This window comes from Cupressus sempervirens, chromosome 5 (assembly GCF_028749045.1).
Source record: "Cupressus sempervirens isolate cs-2001-9-10 chromosome 5, ASM2874904v1, whole genome shotgun sequence".
Classification (NCBI taxonomy): Eukaryota; Viridiplantae; Streptophyta; class Pinopsida; order Cupressales; family Cupressaceae; genus Cupressus; species Cupressus sempervirens.
Window position 1 is genome coordinate 1,053,740,751 of NC_143122.1, and position 24,264 is coordinate 1,053,765,014.

Genomic DNA, 24,264 nt, shown 5'->3' on the forward strand with positions numbered 1-24,264 from the left:
TTCAATTTAATTATAATTTCAGTTTTGAAGTCTAAGTGTTGAAGTATGAAAAATATGCAACTAATAGTTTACATCATGTTTCAGTTCAACTAGTTTCAAGTTTCAGTTTGAAAGAGATACACATAACATTTTAAAGTTTTCATTTTTGTTCAATTAGTTAACACTAGTGGCGTTCCAATATACCTAGAGCTCCCAATGTAGAAACTTGGGCTTTGATACCATATGTAACGCCCCGCCAAGGGACCCAAAAGAATTAACCTAAAGTTTTACTAAGTTTACTGAACATTTTTTTTTTTTAAAGTAAGAATGTATAACATACACATCAAACACATAGTAGCAGAAGCAATAACATGTAATCATTAACAAACATACATCACAAGTTACATTCCTTAAGGATCCCAAGACATGGAGTCATATTTAAATTTAATTAATTCTAAGTCTAACAACTACCACGTACATATGAAAGAATAATCAGAAAGTCCAATGTCCATAATATACATTTGTTCCGAATGCCTCTTGGCAAATTAATTCAGAATGCTCAATCATCCACTATACATGTCACAGGGTATGAAAGGCTTAAAAGAATATACATATATAAAGATAAAGATACATCATCCTCAATTCCATGATACAAAGCACAGTAAAATAAATGAAATTATATACCATACATGATACATCCATCCATCATAAAATGATAAAACATCCACCATAAAATCTAACTATTCATCATAATAATCCATGAACAGAATGAAGATATAAGCCAATAGTAATACTCCAGCCACAGTGTCTCAGATGGATCTCAATGGTAAGAGTAAAAGCACTACCACCCGACCGTGTGGAACCTAGATGGTCCACTCCCACCGCGATGAGGAGATAGTTTCAAGTCCCAAACAAGGTATCAAAACACAAAACACAAGTACTCTCTAAGTCTGGGAAATCCTAAAAGTATACTAACTCAAAGGTTCAACATAGATAGACATCTAGACCCAGAGGCACCACAAAGAGATGTAGGAAACCTGCTATGCAAGCGGGAAAGTGTCATCACATGAATTACATTGGAAGTTACTCGAGCAATCCCTCAGGAATCTCAGGTCCCCAGTAGTCTTGCGGCCATTAGTATCCTCTCGTATTGACGAGGCATGCTATGGAATGCAAGGTCGCAACCAAGCATTCTCTCTACCCCATCCTAGTCTATAGTAACACTCAAGCCATGGGAGAGAACATAGAGTTATCTTATTAGGTTCATTTAAGTCAGTATTTAGATGAGATATTTTCACTTATTAAAACAAAAAACTTCCAATGAGTCATGCCCAGAGCCACTTCGAGTCTCTCGTCCCTCATTGCAAGCCACTTCCCGACACTACACATAGATAACCTACCCTAGGCTCATGAAATCAAAGAATCATAATAAAATCTCCTCAGTCCTATACAAGCAACTGAAAACATCATAAATATAATCCACAATCATTATATCAGTTCTCCATGAGCAACTAAATAGCATCAAATAATACTCATAATGATCACCACAAATCTCTATCAGCATCTGAAGACATCAATGATAAATCACAGTATTGATCGAAGACTCCAAAATGGTCAAGTCAAACATGTCACAACATGACATCATCAAGAGCATAGCAAGACACTTCAATCCCATCGAGGCGACTGAAAAGAAACCCTAGGTATAACTGATCGATGATTCAAAAATGGTTAAGTCAGGGAACTCAAAAACATACACCTCCGCTTCACATAAAAAAACTGAAAAGCAATAACAACCAGTAAAAACATCCATATCATACAGCACTCCATCACATTACCATGGTTGGGTTAAGAAAGATCAAGACCAAAACATCATAACATCACATTCACAATCCCAAGCCTCTGGTAACAACCTAAACTGGTCAACACTAGAACAAACCTCAAAACCCCAAAACACAAACAACATACATAAAACAAAACGTAGGTATCAAGTTTGGTTTGATTGATAATATACTATTGAGTTAATGTAACATTTTAGTTTTTTTTTCAATGTATGATTCTAATTCAAAAGATTTCTAGATTACCCTACAGGTTGACCCATTTACTTGTTCGAATGAAACTAGAATTACACTCCCATCATATTTTAAAAGTAATAATTCCACAATTTAATCACTTAGTATTCATCATTAATTACCTTTAATTAAATTTAAGTTTAATTAAATTAATTAATAATTATAGATCTAACACACATATTAATATCTTCATTAATTATCAATTTATTAATATATAACTAAAAGCTTATTAATAGATGGATATTTACAAAACTTCTTTAAAAATGTATTAATAGATTAATTATTACGTGTTAATAAAACTATTCATAAAAAATTATTATATATTAATAAAGTTAATATATATATTAAAATGATATATATAATATTAAAATCTTTTAATAATTAATAAAATTCAAATAATAATTAAAATTTTAATTAAAAAAATTATTTAAAAGTTGAATTGTAATCATGCATCATATAATCAAACTTTTAAAATTAAAAAAAAATATAATAAGCGATCCCTTGAATCGTTGCGGCAGTATCATATACTCCTGGCTTGCTGTCGCAGGGTACTGCTGCATCAGCAGTACCTGTTGTCGCAGCAGTACTGCTGCCATAGCAGTACCTACTACAACATATGGTAGTGAAAGGACGGGTGGGGGTGTGGGTCAACGACCCCCCCGCCCCCCCAATATTAATATAAATTTTAATTTAATTTTATTTTATATACAAACTATTTTATCATAATTATAATGTTTGCAAAATAAATTTTTTTTTAAATAAATAAATTTATTTTATAAACTTTATACATAGACTACATTTTATAACCAATTCTTTTCAAATATAAATTTATTTATTTTATGAAATTAATAATAATTTATAATTTATTAAACTATAAATATATATATTTTAATTTGATCACCACATTACTCTGATAGAGGAACTATTGCCAACTATCCAAATTTTCAATTTAGAATTTTTTTAAAAAAAAATTCAAACCCTTCCTAATTCAATTGTGTCTTCTTTAAGTTAGAAGATGAGGGTTCCTAATTAAATTTATTTATTTTTCTTCTAAACATAATTTAACAATGCCCTATCATAGATATAGAACCAAAGAACAGGAGATTCATGCAATGAAACCTAGCGACTTGATTTTAACACTCACGAAGAAGACAGGAATCTCAAATTGCATAATTTAACAAATAATCAAAGCACAAGACCCTACCTGGTCCTGATGCTAATACGAAGTCCCCGAAACTGTGAGAGGATTTGCTTCTCTTCAATATCTTTCCTATAATTCTCTTTCTGAAATCCCCTTCCGAAAATTGTCTCCCAAAATTCTTGTCTCTAAAATTCTTTTCCCAAATTCCTTGTCCAAATTCATGTGTCTCCAAAAAAATGAACCCCCAAAGTTGTGATAAGGAGTTTTCTCCTCAAATTGGGGCACTAATTGTGCGTTCACCCAAGAGGACTCCTTGCCCCACTGAGTTAACTCTAAAATTAACTTTTATTAATCTTTGCTTTCTCTTTTTAATGCATATTAAATGAATCATTAAATAACTTTATTTAATTTTTCCACTTGACTTCTATTTTTAATCTTTATTACTTTTAAACCCATGCGCACTTTATGAAATTAAAATAACATTATTATTTCTATTATATTATCCTTTTAATTTATTTCTTATATTTAATCTTATGCACAAGTCATGCGAACTAGAATCTTTTATTAAATAATTATATTTTCACTTTTAAAATTATTTTAGAAACTTAATTGATAAAATATTTATTAACTCAAATAATAATAATATTTAGCATTTATTTTAAAATGAACTCTAAATATATTATTAGTAAATTAACTAAATATTATCACGTTCTAAATTTAGACATAAAACTTTTATCTCCAAATTTAATTCCTTATTATTTAATTAATTTCTCAATTAATTAAATTTCATTAAATATTGAAGTGTCATAATAATTCACATTAAATTAAATCATTAATTTAATCTCTTTAATTAAACTTAATTAATAGAAAGTACACCAAGGACTCATTTAACAACATACTAAAACCCATCATAGAAAAACACATACTAAATCAAACAAAAGGGTTATAATCACGAAATTACATCATTTGATGCATTGAGAGGGTACTTAACTCAGATACTTGTCCTAATTATCAATTAGGACAATCGGCTAAAGGGTTTAGGATTTGGACTTAAGAGTTTATCTCCCCTCTCTTACCATTGAGATAATGCGATAGGGTACGCTCATCCTGGCAATTCAGGGAAGTTGATATCCAGTACCTACAACCTGCATAAAATTCACGCATGTACAAACACAATATTCTAAGCTAAACAGACAATGGCAGGAAGTGGTGCATCGTGTAGATCCCGACTAGCAAGTGACTACGACTCCCTTCCTTAACCACATCAGAAACACCATACATAAAGAAAGCAAACACATACACCATACACATGTAGTATGGGGTAAGTATCCATAAGAAAGTACATGTGATAATAAACCATCTAACTAATCATCATCGATAATTGAAAACATTGAATAATCATCATACATGCATGAAATATAGAATACCAAGTAATCTCATCATATAATAAACTGAGTGTAAAACAACATCTGATAATCTCTAAAATAATAATACTAATCATCGAACATAAAATTGGCCTAAAAGAGTTTGGCAAGGATGACTGAAATGTGACTTAGGGGCAGGCACTACAGTTGTCATATGTTGATCTTTCTCTTCCACTTCTATATGGTTTTATCTTGAGAAGCTATCAAGCATAGACATCATTTTATCTTTGGCTACTATTTGTAGTAGATAATCCATGTTTGGAAGGGTATAATTATCTTTCAAAGATGCCTCATTTAGATTTCTAAAATCCATGCAGATCCTTATCTCTCCATTCTTCTTTCTAACTAGTACTATATTTGCTATCCACGTATAGTGATGAATGGGGTAAATGATTATGGCCTTCAGGATCTTGTTGACCTCCTGAAATATGATGTCTACTACCTTGAAATTATAGTTCCTTTGCTTTTGTTAGGGAGGAGCTGCATCAAATTTCAAGGGGATCTAGTGTTTCATTTTCCCACCTTTGTAAGTTTTCAAATCTTCATAGCTCTAGGCGAATATTGTAGACACCTAAATCTGATTACACCGATTCAGTAATCCTATTTAGCTATCTCTAAAGGCATCATTAATTAAATTCCTATAATTAATCCTTTGTCATCCCCTAGCTGATTAATTTAATTAATCATCTATATTCCTAATTGATAAATCAAATAACCTATTATATATCAATTAAATCCTATTCTCCTATCTAATTCCAAATCCCAAATTTATTAAAATCACTTTAATAAATAAAACCCTCAAATAGAATAAACCCCCAACCTATCCTAAATCCTCCATTTAGCCTAATCCACCCCATCCACCCATACTAACTAAGCTTAGCCACTAACTCACCCACCCTCATCCATGCCCTTTCCATGCCCTTTCCTCCAACCACTCTCCCTGTCAAATGTGTCACTCTATGATTGGTGCTAAACAAGCACAATCCATGTGTTCCCCTTTGAGTGCATCCTGACCCTCCCTCACCATCTTGCCATCCTCCCATCCTAACCCTCCATCCCTCAAGCCTCTTGCCTATAAATTGAACCTCCTCCCTTCACAAAAAAATCCACGTTCCATGCAAAGTTATAATGCTATTTTGAGAGCTCATAAACTACCAAAATACCATTATAATGGCAAAATCACTCCATGACTCCATTGTTGAAACCTTGTTTCACTCACCCCATCCATCCATTTGAAGTTTGAGCAATATTATTGAGCATACATCTACATCAAAGGACGCATCTACAACATCAAGGAGGCTTTTGGAGTGCTCTTGCTCTTAGTTTGCACTCTCTTACACCTTTTGTCTAATCTTATATGGGAATATAATTTTATGTTTGTGAATGTTTTTCTTATTGCTAATGTTCTTTGCACACTAAATCTTGTTAAAATATCCCAACCACCAAGCCTTCATTGCTCTTAAAAACCCAATGAATTCTCTTACAAGCACTTATGAGGGCCATTTAAGGCCTTGAGCCTCCTTTGTTGACTCATCCATGCCTTTTCCTCCACCCACTCTCCCTGTGACATGTGTCACTCTCTGATTGGTGCTAAACAAGTACAATCCATGTGCTCCCCTTTGAGTGCATTCTGACCCTCCCTCACCATCTTGCCATCCTTGCATCCTAGCCCTCCATCCCTCAAGCCTCTTGCCTATAAATTGAACCTCCACCCTTCACAAAAAAATCCACCTTCCATGCAAAGTTATAATACTATTTTGAGAGCTCATAAACTACCAAAATACCATTATAATGGCAAAATCGCTCCATGACTCGATTCTTGAAACCTTGTTTCACTCACCCCATCCATCCATTTGAAGTTTGAGCAATATTATTGAGCATACATCTACATCAAAGGATACATCTACAACATCAAGGAGGCTTTTGGAGTGATCTTGCTCTTAGTTTGCACTCTCTTACACCTTCTTTTGTCTAATCTTATATGAGAATATAGTTTTATGTTTGTGAATGTTTTTCTTATTGCTAATGTTCTTTGCACACTAAATCTTGTTCTAAAAATACATTTTGATATTCTAAAAAAATATGTTTGGCATCTTCCTTTTCCTCGGGTGAGTAACATTTTCTGATGTTGATCATTTTGGGACTTTATAGATCTCCAATATTTACTCCCTCATTTGCACTAGTGGTAGGTCCATTTTCTATCCTCTTTTCTTTAGTGTAAGTATCATGCCTATTAAAACAATCTTTCTAATGACACAAAGTATGGGCAAACGATACTACCTTGTAGCTATATTACATCAGTCTCCTCTTTTTTTCTTTTTGCGAGGATATTCTTGGTTGGTTTCATTAGGATGGCTTTCTCGCATAGTTTCAGCATCTTTTAGAAATAGCTATAGACATTTGTCATCTTCGAACACTTGTCATGCTTCTACATTGTTGGGGATGAAAAGTTTGTACACAATTTCTATTTGATACATTTTCTTCTTGAATTTTGGATGAAGAAGTGGTAAGGAGGTAGAAATGGCCAGAGAATCTACCTTAGAGTTCATTTCCCTTGGGACTGATCCAATTGAGAATGCGACGAGCCATTTGATTTCAGCCCAAAACCTATTTTTGTAATTTTTCAATTTATGATTGTTTACAAAGTACTACCCCGTGATTTGTCGCACAGCAAGCTTTGCATCACCCTGAGCTTTCAATATTTTTATACATTTTTCCTTCATAACTATTATCCCAAGTAATAGGGCTTCATATTCCATTGTAATGTTCATGTTCCCAAATTCTAACTTAAATGCCAGGGCTTTAGGTTCTCCTTTAGGCGATATGAATATCACACCCACACCGAAATTAGATAAGGAACAACTTCCATCAAATTATAGTGTCCATATTGATGATGATTCTTTTTCTTCCATAAGAATTTGATCTTCTTTATTTTTGACTTTTTGGTCACTTGAAACATCTTCAGTAAACAACATATAGCTACCAAATTCAAATTCCTGGTAGAGAATCTAACTTTTGGGATCATCTGACTTTAGAACTATAAATTTTACTTTCTCCTCAAGTTCTAACTTTACTTTCTTGCTTCCTATGGGTATGACTACCTAAGACCAATTCTATTTTATTTCTCCTCCTAGGTCTCTATAGAAACTTTTTCTTAGAAGCAATCCATAGTTGGCTGGAATATCTATGACTAGGATAGTTGGCAACTATTTCTTTTTGGATGGGAGGTCAATGCTACTTGAGCATCCTTAATTTTTCCAAGTAGGGGGACATGTTTGGCATCCATAGAATAACATCTACCATGCACCTTACAAGTAAGAGTGAGGCCTAGAGCTTTAGCTACAAGATAAGGCATTACATTGTCCAAGGCACCCAAATCGATTATACAATTACTCAACTTGCACCCATTAATATATAATAATACGTAGAATGGATCTAGTTTCGGTCTAGGGAAAGTTGCTAGAACTATGGACTCTTCTTGATCAAAAAGGTTAGATTTTAATGACTTGTCTTCCTTTTTAGTGGTAATGTTATGGTTCAAGGTCAAATTATCTTCTTTGCAATGATCTACCAATCTTTTTAACTCAGAAGGATAAGATTTCAAATAGTTTATTGGGGAAATTTTAATACTAGAGTCTTTAAAAAATTGGAAGAAATCAAAAGAATTTTTGTTCTTACTTGATTGAGAGGTTGTGGTTCCTTGATCAATATGACTGGTACCTAAAAGAGAGGCACATTCACTTCCCGAGCTATGACTGAAAGACTGATTTTTGTGTTTTTGGCTCCTGGTCAGTATTGTGTATGAGGTTCCATCAATCATTGCATAACATTCACCTTGTCTTTCTGAGCCCAACTCATACTCTAAAAATAAATTTCTAGAGTTGTTATTTGAGTACAAATATGAATTAGAACCAAAAGTTTTAACATTCAACTTGTTAGTAGATAACAATTGCATCATACAGGTCGTTTCAGGACAACTTTCATTACCATGATCTATTGTTAAGTGGAAAACATACATGTTTCCTTTCTTAGGTGTAACTTCTATAGCCAATTTCTATAGAGAACTTGTAAGTTGTGGGAATTTTCCATTGGTATTCCTTCCTAGCTGATTGTGGTAATTTCATTGGTAAGAATTGTTGAATCTGGGAAGTTGTCTCTTCATAGCAACAAGTTCATTTGACAATGTTTGAAACATATCATCTGATGAAGTAGTATTACTGGAAATCCCTTTGGTTTGGAGCTCTCATTTCCTTTATCCAACAGAGACAAGTCATCTTCTAGTTCAACTACCTTCTTTTGAGCATCCATCAAATTCATGGGATGGGATCTCCTGAGGTCATAGTTGATATTTGGTGGCATGGAGCTTATGAAGAATATTTTCAAATTACCCATAGTAGGTCTATTAGTAGTATGGATTCTACAATTTATCTTATTTAAATTAGCATATTCTACAATTTATCTTATTGAAATTAGCAACAAAATCCCTCATACTTATAGTAGGTTGCTTCTTTATAGATGTCAATATTGGTGTAAATAAGTATTTACTTATTACACTTTACTTAAGTTTACTTAGGTTAATGCATTATTTTATTATTTATTAGTTTGACACCTAGGATTTTGCGTACTCTTATGAGTTGTCATGTTGACAAGACAGAAGTAAGCAACTCTAATTCAACACATGGTTTCTACAACACTAGAGTTTGCATAATTAACTGAGTTTTCATGTAGACAACATAGTAGTTTGCACTCTTAATTAAGCATATGGTGTCTATAACATAATTTTACGTGCTACACCTTTGTAGGCTTATACTCTCATTATCACACTTAATCCTATGCTTAATGGAGGATAATCTACTCCTAGTGGACATGTGCTTTGTTGTAAGATTTATTAGTGTGCTGACTCCTAGACATTCTAGAAGCATTCTAGAGGCCTTTATATTTAGGCACTCCTAGTGTATATGTACATGACATAACATCAATTGAATATCATATTGTTATTTGATCATACTTTGGTCTATTCTATGCTTGTGCTTGAGTTCCTTGATCTTGGGTGATTTTTCCCTAAGTAAAATTCTTACATGGTATTAGAGCTGAAGGAATTTCTCTTCACATAGCCATTGGAGACCATCTTCTTGCCTCACCTCTTAGAGGACCTCAACCTAGATTTGGAGTATTATAGTCATTAGGAGCATCCAGAGCCAAAGTGGACCTCGCCATTACGTTTGGAATGTCAATTCAATGAAATTTGACTATAAATTTTCCTACCCTAGGCCATAGTCAAATTTGAGGCAATTTTTTTTTCAGACTGGTACCCGAAGGCCTTATTTGCAAATCTAGTATGATCATTTTTTAGATCTACAAATTAATTCTTCAAATCTGATTTAATTGCTCTGTAATTTCCATTTGCATTTTTCTACAAAATTTTAGAATTTTTTTTAGGCCTATTCGGCCTGCAGAGAATTTCTTTTGTAGGAACCAAGTGGTGAAACCCCGGCCCCCATAGGAAATATTCACTATAAATCTAGAATATTCCTTATTATTTTTGGTAGCCACATTCAACATCGGCCAAAACACTAAAAATTTTCATTGATTTCCAAGTGGTTGTCACATCTTACTACCACTTTGGGAAGAGGAGGTTGTCACTATATCCAGAGATGCTTGGATGGTTGTACCTTTGCTCCTACTTCACTATGTCATGGCCCATTCAACCCATTTTCCAATTCTCTTGTAGATTATGGCCATTATCATATCTAGGTCTACTACAACTTCTTCATAAGATTTTGAATTTCTTGGAACACTCCTTAGCTTAGTCAAGTAAGTGTTGCTATACATGTTCTGACCATTGCCTTCAACTCCTTCTACATCAATGTTAATCTTATACATTTTCACATGGTCAACTATCAATCTCTCAAAGGCTTGATCATGACTCTCGAACTCATCTTTGTAGTTTTCCCAATAGTCCTCAATGGTAGTAACATGTTTTATCATGCTCCCTATTTACAAGACATCTCTGGCATACCCATTTGGGTCAAACATGAGCCTTAGGACTTCATATGTGTCTCGCTTATATTTCTTCTCAAAAAATTTCATCATGTTTTTTGGCATTTGACTGGGTTTCAGAGGTGAAGGCTCTAACTTTCACAAGGAATTCCTATCCTTTCTTGTTTAGGCTCTCACTTAGTATATTCACTTGTAGGGCTTTCCTTTTGATCTCGATCAACATGATCATGTCGCTTAGATACCTTGGTAACTTTAATGGGAATCCATCAAATGTCATAAGACACAAATATGAAAATGATGAGAACTAAATGAAGAAACATCCAAATTGACTAATGGAAACCAAGGCTTCTAGGCTAAATCTCCTTTCTGAGCATCCCTGTAGCTCCCTACAAATCCTCATAGTAAATGCATCATTCACCTTAACATATCATCTGAATAACTATTCTATAACTATAGACATGGATAGAATTCATAAGATTTAACATCATCAGGGAAATTTTCTAATCTTGGGAGGCCAAGCCATAATTGGAATGAGGTAAATCTAGAAGGAAGACATGTAGAATGTATTATAGAACTTGGCTGCCTAGAGAGTATTGGACATGATTTTGCTTACCTCTTGAGCCCAGTCAATGTATTGGGTATTTGAGAAAATTACTTGAACTAAAAAGAAATATTGCTTGAAAGAAACCAAAGTTTCTACCTTACCTTTCAACCTATGCAAGAGGACAAAAATATCAATGATTTTTGGCTTAAGGTTTGTCCCAAACAAGGTTTTGGGAACTTTACTCTTATCACTCCATGGTTTCTAGAACCATGTCTTCCTGATTTATTTCCTCCAAATCATCTTTTTAGCTACGAATTTTGAGATGGCTCCACCAAAGCCTAAATTGGGGAACTCCTCTTGCTCTAGCACATGAAGGCAATTCACCATTGTTTCCCTATCAACTGAGATTATCACTGTATCATTGAGTAGCACAATTTGCCTGGTTTCTAGGTTGTAGTGATGACTACACTCATAAATAAACTCAAGGGCTTGGACCACAACCAAGAAACTAGTTGTTTCAACTAAACCACATCCTTGGGGCTTCTTGATGATGGGATGAATTCATACAGATCTCAAACTTTTCTGGAAGTCTACCATGTCAAAGAAGTGAAAAGAAGTATCTGTGAAGTTCTGCAATACCGACTTAATCCCAGTTAACCCATCAAAACCCATAAACTTGGTTGTCATGAGTTCATGAATGAGATTTTGAATTGAGAAAGTGAATGAGATAAAGAATGCAATAGTCATAGTTTTTTCAAAAGTTATGTGTATTCATATAAAGAAACATCAAATGAAAGTGGTAATTTATTCAACTGCTTATCCATCTATATATGAGAGTCTCAATTCATTCATTGATCTTGAGAATTCATGCCACACAAATGAATTTAAGGAAATACCAATTGGATAGTAAATGTGAGAGTTCAATGCACATCTAGAGGCCTTTTCACTATTCCATTGAACTCAATGGTAACTTTCTATATTTCCACTACTTATTTTTTTTGGTTTCCTTTAAGTTTTGAAAAGTTACCATTAGGGTACCCCGTTGAGGAAAATCTACTTGATGAGATCCTTGCTATGTTTCTTCTTCTTTAATGTTTGATCCATTCCAATATCATTGTAACATGCTCTGCATCCAATATAGAGGTTGGATTTAATCATTAACTTGATTTCTTTGAAAAATTGGAAAATTGTCTTTATGGGTTGAAAATTTGCCGAAGAGAAGACATTTTCCACTTTTCCACTGTTGCTTCCTTCTAAACCAAATATTCTACAACAACATTTATGGAAGCTAGGAATGCTTGGTTGAGATGTGAGGACCTATTTAAGAATCCTAAAATATCTTGTTATTCGCCTAAAGTTGTCTTGCGAAAAATTGTCTTCATGGGTTGAAAACTTGCCGAGGAGAAGACAACTTCAAATTTTTCACCAAGGCTTAAATATTTGAGTATTAGAAAATTTGAACAATGCTTGGAGATCTTAACTTAGATTAGAATGTTGATTTATCTTGTAACCTTTCACCTTTGCATGTTTCTAATACATATATGTCTTTAAGTGGTTATTACAGGAAATCACCTTCATGGGTACGAAACCTACCAAGAAGAAGATATTTTTTATTTTTTTGCCAACGCCTGTTTATAAAAGAGTGGTATGTTTTGAGAAAATATGAAACATGATTGATCATCAAATGGGAAAATTTGATCTCTATCAAACTAGGTACTAACTTACTTGACTAGTACATAAGAAAATAAACACCCACCTGGCAAGAGGGAAAGAGAAGGTAAAAAGGAAAAATCAATAAAGGTCACCTAACCTCAGGGACTTAGACCTAGACTCGAACATGAATGAGGACTTCAATCACTTTTCCTACTAAACAATACTGACTTTTTCCAACTCGTTAGAAAACAAAAAGTGGGGCAACACAACTTTAGGAGTAGGCCAATTGAGGATGGCATCCACCTTGCTAGGATCCATCTTGAGATTCCCCTGAGACAAAACAAACCCAAGGTACACCAGTTCTTGCTTCATGAAGTCACATTTCTCCAAATTTATCATTAGCTTTTCCTCGTGAAATTTCTTGAAAACAATTTTCAAATGCTTGATATGCTCCTCTTTAGTTTTGCTAAAAATAAAAATGTCATCTAGATATACAACAACAAACTTACTAATGTAATCCTTCAATACCTTGTTCATAAGCCTCATAAAAGTAGATGGTGCATTTGATAAGCCAAATGGCATGACAAGCCATTCATACAAACCTTTTATGGTCTTGAAGTTTGTTTTCCATTCATCTCCTTTCCTTATCCTAATTTGGTGATAACCACTTTTAATATCTATCTTGGTAAAGTATCTTGGTTCGTCTAAACAATCCATTAGGTCTTCAATCCTAAGTATTGGGAACATATACCTAATGGTGATCCTATTTATGGCTCTTGAATCTGTACAACATCTCCAAGTTCTCCCCCCCTCCCCCCCACCGCCCCCCCCCCCCCCCCCCCCCCCTCCCATTACGTGCTAAAATAGTAGGCACAACAAAAGGGCTTATACTTTTGCTAATTAGGCCTTGGTCTAAGAGTTCTTGGATTTGCTTGGTAATTTCCTCATTCTATTAAGGGGTTATTTTATAGCTAGCTTTGTTAGGAAGGGTGGCTCCTAGAATGAATTCAATTTGATGGCTAATAGGTCTCTTGGGAGGTAGGGTAACAACTTGTCCATAACTAGTAATTTCATTGTATTCTTCAAGCATTTATTGTACCTCTTTGGGTAACTTTTTTTTCTTTCCTATCTTATCAGCAACTTGTTGTTTGGGCTTCAACAACAGGGCATACCCTAACCCTTGTCCTTTCTCCAATGTCTACAAGAAATCCTTTTCACTGACTATGAGGACATTAGCACTTGTAAATTGCACCTCTCCTTCTTCTATTAAAGACTAAATCTTGAATGTTACACCATCCTTCTTGAATGTATGTGTATTGCCTGCCTATCAAATTGCCATAGCCTTCCTAGTAGAAGGTAGCATGCATCCATAGGTAGAATGTTACATAACACCTTATCCTTATACCTCCCTATTGAGAATTCAATGCGTGCTTTTTCACTTGCAAGAACATGATGTCCTTTGTTGAGCCATATAACCTTGTAGGGATTACTATGTGAAATTCTTTTCATATTCAATTTTTTAGCTACCTCCTCTGACACAATGTTATCTGTAGAACCTAAATCTATGATGACCTTATCCACTTTTCACATCATCTTTCACTTTACACTAAATAGAGCTCTTATTTGGCTTCTTTGTTCCTTGATAGGTTCTTTAATTAGTGTTCTTCTTATCATTAGATTTCCCCCTTCTTCTGACTCAAATGATAGATTAGATGGTTTGTTACTACTACTAGATTGTTTGTGCACAAAATTGACTCTTTTTGGACTCCCTTGGGAAGTAGATCCTTTATCAGGGCACCTATATACAAGGTGTCCCATCTGATTGCAGTTGTAGCACTTCATGGTTGAAAAGTAGGATCCTCTACCTTGATTGTTGCTTCTTCTTCCTCCACCATTATTGTAGCTTCTTCCCCTACTAAAACCCCCACTATTGGAATTCCCTTCTCGTTGTCTAGTTCACTTATTTTCCCCTTGGTTTCTTGAGTCTACACCTTGACTACCATACACTCTTTGATTCCTTCCATCCCTACCTCCACCTCTACCTCTAGATTTGGAGTTTTATTTCTTCTTCTTTCTCTCTTCCATCTTAAGAGACAATTGGAAACATTTATGGACTATTGTAGGCATTTATAGACTGATTTCTTCTTGTGTGTTCCACCTTAAACCACCTAAATACCTAGCCACATTAATAGGTTCTTCTTCTTGAGTCCCTAATCTCAGACATAATTTATGAAACTCCTTAGTATAGGTTGCTACATCCATTTCTTGTTTCTTTAAGCTCTACCTCTCATTGTGTATTTGGATCTCATAGTCTTTAGGTAGGTATTGTTCCTTTACCTTTGTCACCATAGTTTTCCAATTTGAAATTGGTTTCTTTCCCATCTTCTCCCTTTCTTATTGGAGATACTTCTACCAGGTTATTGTTGACCCTCTTAGCCTAGATTGGGATATCTTAACCTTTTGTGTTTTAGTGACCCCCTTATGCTCAAAGTGGTTTTCCATCCCTTAAACACATTCCATCACTAGTTCAAGGTCCATCTTCCCACTGAACAAAAAAAATCCTTCTAGGACTTTTCAACCCAATGCCTTGATGGCTTTTAGGAATGGTTATTTAATGAAGGATCTAGTTTAGGAATGAGATCAATCTTCTCTTTACCCTTATCACTACTTTCACCTTCTTGGTCTTTCTTCTTAGCTTCCTTAACAACTTCCTCTAATTTTGTTTTCATTTCTCATATGGCTTCTTCAAGGATCCCTCTCTCCCCTTTCTTACCCATTTCTTTGCCTAACTCTGCATTAGTCACCATTTTTGTCTCGCCTACTGATTCTTCCATTTGATACATCTAACTACAAGCCCAATCTTTTATGTCCCTCATACCAATCCAATATAATAGGATTGGTTCCACTAGCCCTTATCTTCACTAAGGACCTCCTAGGCTTCATTACTAGCCTATTGTAGTTCCCCTTTATCACCCTTATCTCAAAAGATTTCTAATTTACCCCCTACATCTCCCTATCTAATTACACCAATGAGTTTTCTACTTGCATTCTCAAATGAGTCACTTCAACATGCCTTCCAAACTCCCATTTTCACTAGACATGATCCTTCCACCTTATGTCATGTCCCCTGACTTGGGTAATCTAAGTAAATAATTATGAATAAATAAATATATTATTTCTTAATGTTATAATATATTAAAAGAAATATTGATATATTATTAATGGTATAATATATTATTAAAGAATAAATATATAATCATTAAAAATATTATATAATTAATAAAAATAATAAAATACATAATTACAATATTAATATAATTAATAATGATTATAAAGGACAAGTTAAGGGTTCACAATTCATTTCTAGAATTCTCACTGAGGCAATAGAATGTTGGGCAATGTGTCATGAACCTCTAAATAAGACCCAACAACTATACAACAGTAGGAATATGTATACCTAAACATTAAAATTTAATTAAATGATATAATATGAATATATATAAGATAATAAAAATATATAATAATATCATTATCTATTAAATATAATTCTCTATGTCAACTACATATAATAATAAACATATTTAAGATGGAAAATTCATATTTCACTTAGATACTTTTATAAATAAATCAATTATAATCAATTAATAATCCTTATAAACTAACACTCTTATATTGATATTATTAAAATCAATAACAAGTTGATACTTTAAGTTAAATAATGAAAACCATTAAAACAGATAAGAAAGATAATAATTATAAGACTATACATAGAAGAAACCATTGTATAATATTATATAATCATTAAATATATATTATTATAATTGATATAATTTATATCATCTAAAATATAAATGAAATAAATATCATTTTAACTTTCACAAATTATAATAAATAAATATTGTTAAAATTATATACTATATATTAACTAAAATGTTGATATATGTAAACTAGTTTAATGTATATGACCTTTGACACATACTAAGGGTCGCAACTATATAATCTATAAGGGATAGGAGGTATAAGATCAACCTAATTTTTGATAAGGAGAAATACCTTCAGCAAGGACAACATATTGGAGCATGAATAATTATCTTCTTGGGAATTTCATCAGCAGGCATACATCAAGCGTGGGTATCTAGCTCAGAAGAGAAAATCTCAAATGAGTGGCAGATAGAGGAACCTGGATATACACCTAGAATCATTGGAGGAAAGAAATAGAGACACAATAGGAGAATAGATTGAACATTTGGTACAATGAATTATGAGTTAGAATCTGATACTATTCACTATTTATTCAACCAAATAGATTGGCAGCTGTCAACCTCAGATATCCAACAAAGGAAAACTAATTAGATCACTGAAAAAGAAACAATTATTACATCATTACCTGCTATGCTTATAATTAGATTCACATAGAATCACAACATATCAGAACTTCCAAATCAGGTCTTATCTCGGTAATCGAAAGAATCACCCCCATAATATTATCAATCAGCAAAATGTGGCAAAAAGAATACAAATAAAGAAAAAGTTGTAAATAAACAAATGATCCTAAAAAGGGGTCATTACAATTGATACCTCTGTCATGTCCCCTAACTTGGGCAATCTAAGTAAATAATTACGAATAAATAAATATATTATTACTTAATGTTATAATATATTAAAAGAAATATTGATATATTATTAATGGTATAATATATTATTAAAGAATAAATATATAATCATTAAAAATTATATATAATTAATAAAAATAATAAAATACATAATTACAATATTAATATAATTAATAATGATTGTAAAGGACAAGTTAAGGGTTCACAATTCATTTCTAGAATTCTCACTGAGGCAATAGAATGTTGGGCAATGTGTCATGAACCTCTAAATAAGACCCAACAACTATACAACAGTAAGAATATATATACCTAAACATTAAAATGTAATTAAATGATATAATATGAATATATATAAGATAATAAAAATATATAATAATATCATTATCTATTAAATATAATTCTCTATGTCAACTATATATAATAATAAACATATTTAAGATGGTAAATTCATATTTCACTTAGATACTTTTATAAATAAATCAATTATAATCAATTAATAATCCTTATAAACTAACACTCTTATATTGATATTATTAAATCAATAACAAGTTGATAGTTTAAGTTAAATAATGAAAACCATTAAACACATATAAGAAAGATAATAATTATAAAACTATACATAGAACAAACCATTGTATAATATTATATAATCATTAAATATATGTTATAATAATTGATGTAATTTATATCATCTAAAATATAAAAGAAATAAATATCATTTAACTTTCACAAATTATAATAAATAAATATTGTTAAAAGTATGTACTATACATTAACTAAAATGTTAACATATGTAAACTAGTTTAATGTATATGACCTTTGACTCATACTAAGGGTTGCAACCATATAACATATAAGAGATAGGAGGTATAAGATCAACCTAATTTTGGATAAGGAGAAATACCTTCAGCAAGGAAAACATATTGGAGCATGAATAATTATCTTCTTGGGAATTTCATCAGTAGGCATACATCAAGAAGGGGTATCTGGCTCATCAGAGAAAATCTCAAATGAGTGGCAGATAGAGGAACCTAGATATACACCTGGAATAATTGGAGGAAATAAATAGAGACACAACAGGAGAAGAGATTGAACATTTGGTACAATGAATTATGAGTTAGAATCCGATACTATTTACTATTTATTCAGCCAAACAGATTGGCAGCTGTCAACCTCAGATATCCAGCAAAGGAAAACTAATTAGATCATTGAAAAAGAAAAATTTGTTACATCTTTACCTACTATGCTTATAATAAAATTCACATAGAATCACAACATATCAGAACTTCCAAATCAGGTCTTATCTCGGCAATTGAAAGAATCACCCCCATAATATTATCAATCAGACAATTGTGGCTAAAAGAATACAAATAAAGAAAAAGTTGTAAATAAACAAATGATCCTAAAAAGGGGTCATTACACCTTCTAAAAGGATTGAAGAATTCATCCTAAGGGTTTTGGACCTCACTTATGCTCTTGGTCTCAAAATCCATAATCTTCTTGACCGATTTCACCAATTTAGACCAAACTAGCTAAATTAGGCCTCTAAACTAGGTTATTGGGTTATACCATCAAATTTGTCTTAACAAGCTAGTAGTATAATTCAAGATCTAGATACCCTTTTGGGAGAGCTTAAATATTTTTTTGGTTTCAAGTCTCCAACATATCTGTACACCTCCTTCCTATATAGGTGCCTAAAAATAAGGGTTTTAAGCCTTCTTGTCAGCATTCACTAGGGTCTATTGAAAACCTTAGCAAAATTGATCATGGAAACATGCCCTTTCAAATGAGGCTTCCTTTCACATCCCTTCTCCTTCTAAAACTCATATATTGAACCACCTAATGCATTCAACCTACTCGCATCCACTTGTTAAGTCTATGACCACCTAGCCATGCATCCAAGACTCAATTAGGGCATCACATTAAAAATAGTTGTCATGATTTTCCAGGCCTCTCCTTTACGTTCTACATTGCCAAAGGGATACACTTACATATCCCCAAAAACCATAATGATTCCATTTTGAGCATTCATGGGTGAGCCATTTTCCCAAAAACAGTCAAAGCAAAAACAACGAACAATTTATGTACAAATGATTTGCTAGCTATGCACAATTGAACTCTAAATAACTTGAAGTCTAAAATGAAAAGTATTATAACATCATGAAAAATAAGAATCCAACACAAAAATGAGCCTTTCAATCTATTGGTCTGTGCATGCAATCAAGAAACTTAAAACTATCAAACTTTGAACTATATATCCTGGATTTACTTGCAAAGTTTTGCTTGTTACAACTCTCAACCCCTAGGATGGCTTCATTTCATGGTTTTATAAGTTTCCCAAGAGGTTTTAGATAGTTATAATAACCATCAACCTCTTTCTTGTGTTATACAACTTTCCTGTCAAAAAGTTGTCAAGCAACTTTTCAAAATTGCTAGCAACATTGACAACTTTTTGCATTTTTTAGCAACTTTGATTTTCTTCACCTAGGGACTTCCAAATTTGTCTACTATGATCCATTTATGACTTCTAGGTATGATTTAACATTTACAACACCAATTCACATGATATTAACCATTTTTTACCTATTTTCAACTTTTGTACAATTGACATCTTTTTGACCTCTTTCCCCAACTTTTGCCAAATGAAAAGGTATAGTCTCCAACCTATTCATAAGGATATAAAAACATCATACAGGAAAAGATAACTCAAAACCACACCTTTCTCAAGTTTTTAGGCTATAATACCAACAACCCCTAACACCCAAAACACAAACAACGTAAACCAAGAAGACCAAACTAGCTAGAGTGAATTGAACCTAGTCAAATCCACCTAGGAACTGTTGAAAACATATTGATACATGTATGAGAATGTGTTTCAATCATTTTTTTGTCATTGATGTCAAACTTATTACTTTCTTATAAGACAACTACTTAGATGATTTGAGTTCTATCATTTGTTTGATTAATGAGGAGGTTTTGATCAAATGAGATAACAATAGAACCTAAAGGAAAGGTTGGGTTATCGTATGGACAAGAAGTACAAGGATAATTTAAGACAATGATGATATAGTGCATTGACTATCTAATTAAGGTTGCAAACAATGGATACATTGATTAGGTCTAGAAGAACAAGTAAGAAGAATTGAGTCTGTCAAGCTTGACCGAGTGGATAGTAGGTGCTAAGAAAAGTTAGTGCAAGCCAAGACAAAAATCAGTTGGAGCCGAGAAAAGTCAAAGTTTAGTGTATGCCAATTGATATAGTGTAAGCCGAGAAAAGTTTAGTTGATTTCAAGCACCAATAAACTTTAGTGTTTGTTGAGTTATCTAGTGGATGACAAGTGGAAGAACAGTATGAAAGTCGAGTGACAACATATTATTGTTGATTGCCAGTATTCATGTTAAGTCATGGATTTGATGAATTTGAGCCAACTATTTTGTTTTCATGAATTTTGTGAAGCATGTGGAAGATAATTATGATGAGTTGGTTGAACAAAATTCATGTTAAACCATTTAAAGGCGAATTCAAAGAGGGTTGAAGGAGAAGTAGATTCATTTAATCCTACCTAACCCTAAAATGGATGATAGAGGATGAATGATAAAATATCTTAATTTTCTATTTATAGAGATGGTTGATTAGAAGCAATGGTAGTCATGTGTGAGAACCTAAGGAAGACAGTCTATGATATTTCTTCATTTAGTGACCAAATAGAAGAGACTACTATTGGAAAGCAAAGAAAGAAGGCTTAAGGGTATGGATGTTTGAAGGGTGAACAAATTATCAAATTTGAAGTGTGTGAAATCCAAGTAGAATGGATGACTGAAATAAAGACTTGTAATCTACAACTATGTTGTAAGTTGTTATGAGATCAAAGCCTTATTGTTACTTTCTAATCATTGTACCAGTCTAGGGTAAATCCTCTGGATTAAGGTTGACTTAACAATCATTTGTAAATCCTTTATCTGGGTGACATTCCAAGTGAATGATCTAAAGTACCACTCCTAATAGGGTGATTGAAATCCTCCAACCAAGTCATATTTAACAATGTGTATCGTAACCTTTAACAAGGTTTGCCTTTCATAGGGCATCACTTCATAAGAGTGAGAATGAGTAGCATGTTACTTGTGGTTTTTTCCAAATTTGGTTTCCACGTAAAATTATTGTCTTAAATGTGTTACTAAATTTGTTATGTTTTATGCTTACATTTCTACAAAGTTTATTTGATAGTGATCTACAAGTTTAAGTGATTGTATGATCTCTAATGGATGCATGGATGATGAATATGTTTTAAGGTATGGGTTCACTAAGCTATAAAAAGTTTTATTTGTACATCTGAACCTTGGATAATTAATTCATCCCCCTCTCAGTTATTCTAAAGAATTTTAACCATTGGTATTAGAGCCATCTACTTAAAGAGGACTAGCTTGAACGCACTAGAAGCATAAGATCAAGATGTCAAAAAGATAGGTACCCAAGCTTAATAGAGATAACTTTCCTACATGGAAAAGTCTGATGAAGCTAGGCTAGGAGATCTTGGAGTTCATGCACAATCTACCATTGCTAATGAGCATGTCAATCCTACTAGAGCCCTAACTACTAAAGATCTAAAAAAGAAGAAAGAACACAACTAGGCCTCTGCCCTAAGATATGTCGAGTTCAATGATATCAAAGGTTGTAATGATGCAAAGAAAATGTAGGATGCCCTTCGCACCATTTATGGAGGTGATACAAATGTTTTGAGAGCCAAATTTAAAAGTCGTAGAGGTAAGTTCAATGATATGAGAGTGAAAGATGGTGATAATGTTGCTCAATACTGCTCTAGGATAAAAGATGTTGTTAATACAATAAGAGGATCTAATTATAAGATAGATGATGATATTGTTTTAAGAGAAGTTATGAGAACATTAATGCCCATCTATGCTATTAGAGTTCCTATAATACATGACCTGAAATGTATACCAGGTTCTAATCTGACTCTTGAAAATCTAGTAGGTAGGCTCACTACTTTTAAGCTATCCAATTTTGATAACTTCAAATCTGACAATGTTGAATATTCTTTCAAAGCTAAGTTGACATTAAAGAAACCTAATGAGAAGAAGAAGAAAAAGGGAAAATATGTTTTCGGTGACAATGATACAGATGAGAAGGATGTAGAACAACTTGAAGCACTACTAGCAAGGATATTTCATAGTGGTAAAGGAAAATTCAAAGATAAGTTACCTATCATGTGTTTTAATTGCAATGAGGTTGGTCATATTGCTACTAGATGTGCAGAGAAGAAGAACTACAAAGGTGGAGACAAATATAAAATTAGAAGAGAAGAAGACAACAAAGACTATAAAAACAAAGGCAAGAAGTCTTACTCCATTGGGAAACCAAAGATGGATATGATGATCATGATGATGAAGTGGTGTATGTTGCAATGAAGGATGATTCTAATGAGGATGAGGCAACTGCACTAGTGTCTTGTGTGAACAAGAATGATAGATGGATCATTGACACTGGGTGTTCACATCACATGACTAAAGATAAAAGTAAGTTCATTACTTTGAATTATTATGGTGGAAATAGTGTAAGGTTTGGTAATGATGCACCCTGTCTGATAAAAGGAAAAGGTTCTATCAAACTCATAATTTTTTATATATTTGACAATGATTATTATCTTGAAGGACTTAACTATAATTTTTTGAGTGTGTCAAAACTGAATACCTCAGGTTGTAAGGTTGAGTTTTAGAACTAGATTGCTAAGATATATGATACTGATGGAAAACTAATGGGGAAAGGTGATCAAACTAGAGGTGATCTATTCTACCTTGATATGGATGATGTTGCTTATCTAGCTGTACAATTTGATGATGTGTGGTTTTGGCACAAGAGGTTATGTTATGTTAATTTTGATAAGTTGGTTAGTACCAGTAAAAAGAGTCAAAGGTTTGTCTAAGTTGAAGAAACCTGACAATATAAATTGCAAACAATGTTAGTTAGGAAAAATGACAAAGTCAAGTTTTAAGAGTAAGACTCATATCTCTAAAGGAATATTGGATATTGTTCATACTAACTTGGGTGGACTATTTGATATGCAAAGCAACAAAGGTGATAAGTATATTATGCTATTTGTTGATGATTATTTTAGGATGATGACAATTATGTTTCTAAAATAGAAATATGATGCTTTCCAAAAATTTAAGTGGTGCTTCGCAAGAGTTGAGAAGGAAATAGGTAAAATTCTAAAATGTTTGAGATTTGATAGAGATGGAGAATTTACATCAAATGAGTTTGAGATGTGTTGTAATGACAGAGGAATCAAAAGACAAACATCTACCCCTAGGACCCCTCCACAAAATGGAATTGGTGAAAGGAGGAACATATCTATAATGGACTGTGCTAGAACACTCGTAATGGAGAAGAATGTTGCTTTGAAATACTAATGAGAGCTTGTAAGTACAACTGTCTATACCTTGAACTGTGTGTAACTCAAGAAAGGTACTCACTCAACACCTTTTGACCTATCGTATAGATAATCACCCAATGTAAAATATTTTAAGGTATTTGGAAGAAAATGTTATATTCTCAAGGATTCCAAGAATGTTAAATTTGATGCAAAAAGTGAAGAAGGTATATTCCTTGGCTATTCCACAAGAAGTAAAGCTTATAAGTGTTTAACACTAACAAAATTGTAGAAAGTGCAAATGTGAAATTTGATAAATATACAAATGTACATGAGGCCGAATCTATGAAGGAACTAGAGGAATATAAATCATTTGTATAATTTTATGAAGGTGTGCCTATTGATGAAGACGTTGTAAATCAAGTTGCAAATAAACAGTAAGTTTCAGTAACTGT

General features: G+C 32.9%; 1 pseudogene; it reads right to left on the reverse strand.

Annotated features, from left to right (window-relative positions):
• LOC149559567 (pre-mRNA-splicing factor cwc22 pseudogene) overlaps positions 1-2,644 on the reverse strand; it is a 59,200-nt pseudogene extending 56,556 nt beyond the window's left edge.
• Between the last annotated feature and the right edge of the window lie 21,620 nt (positions 2,645-24,264).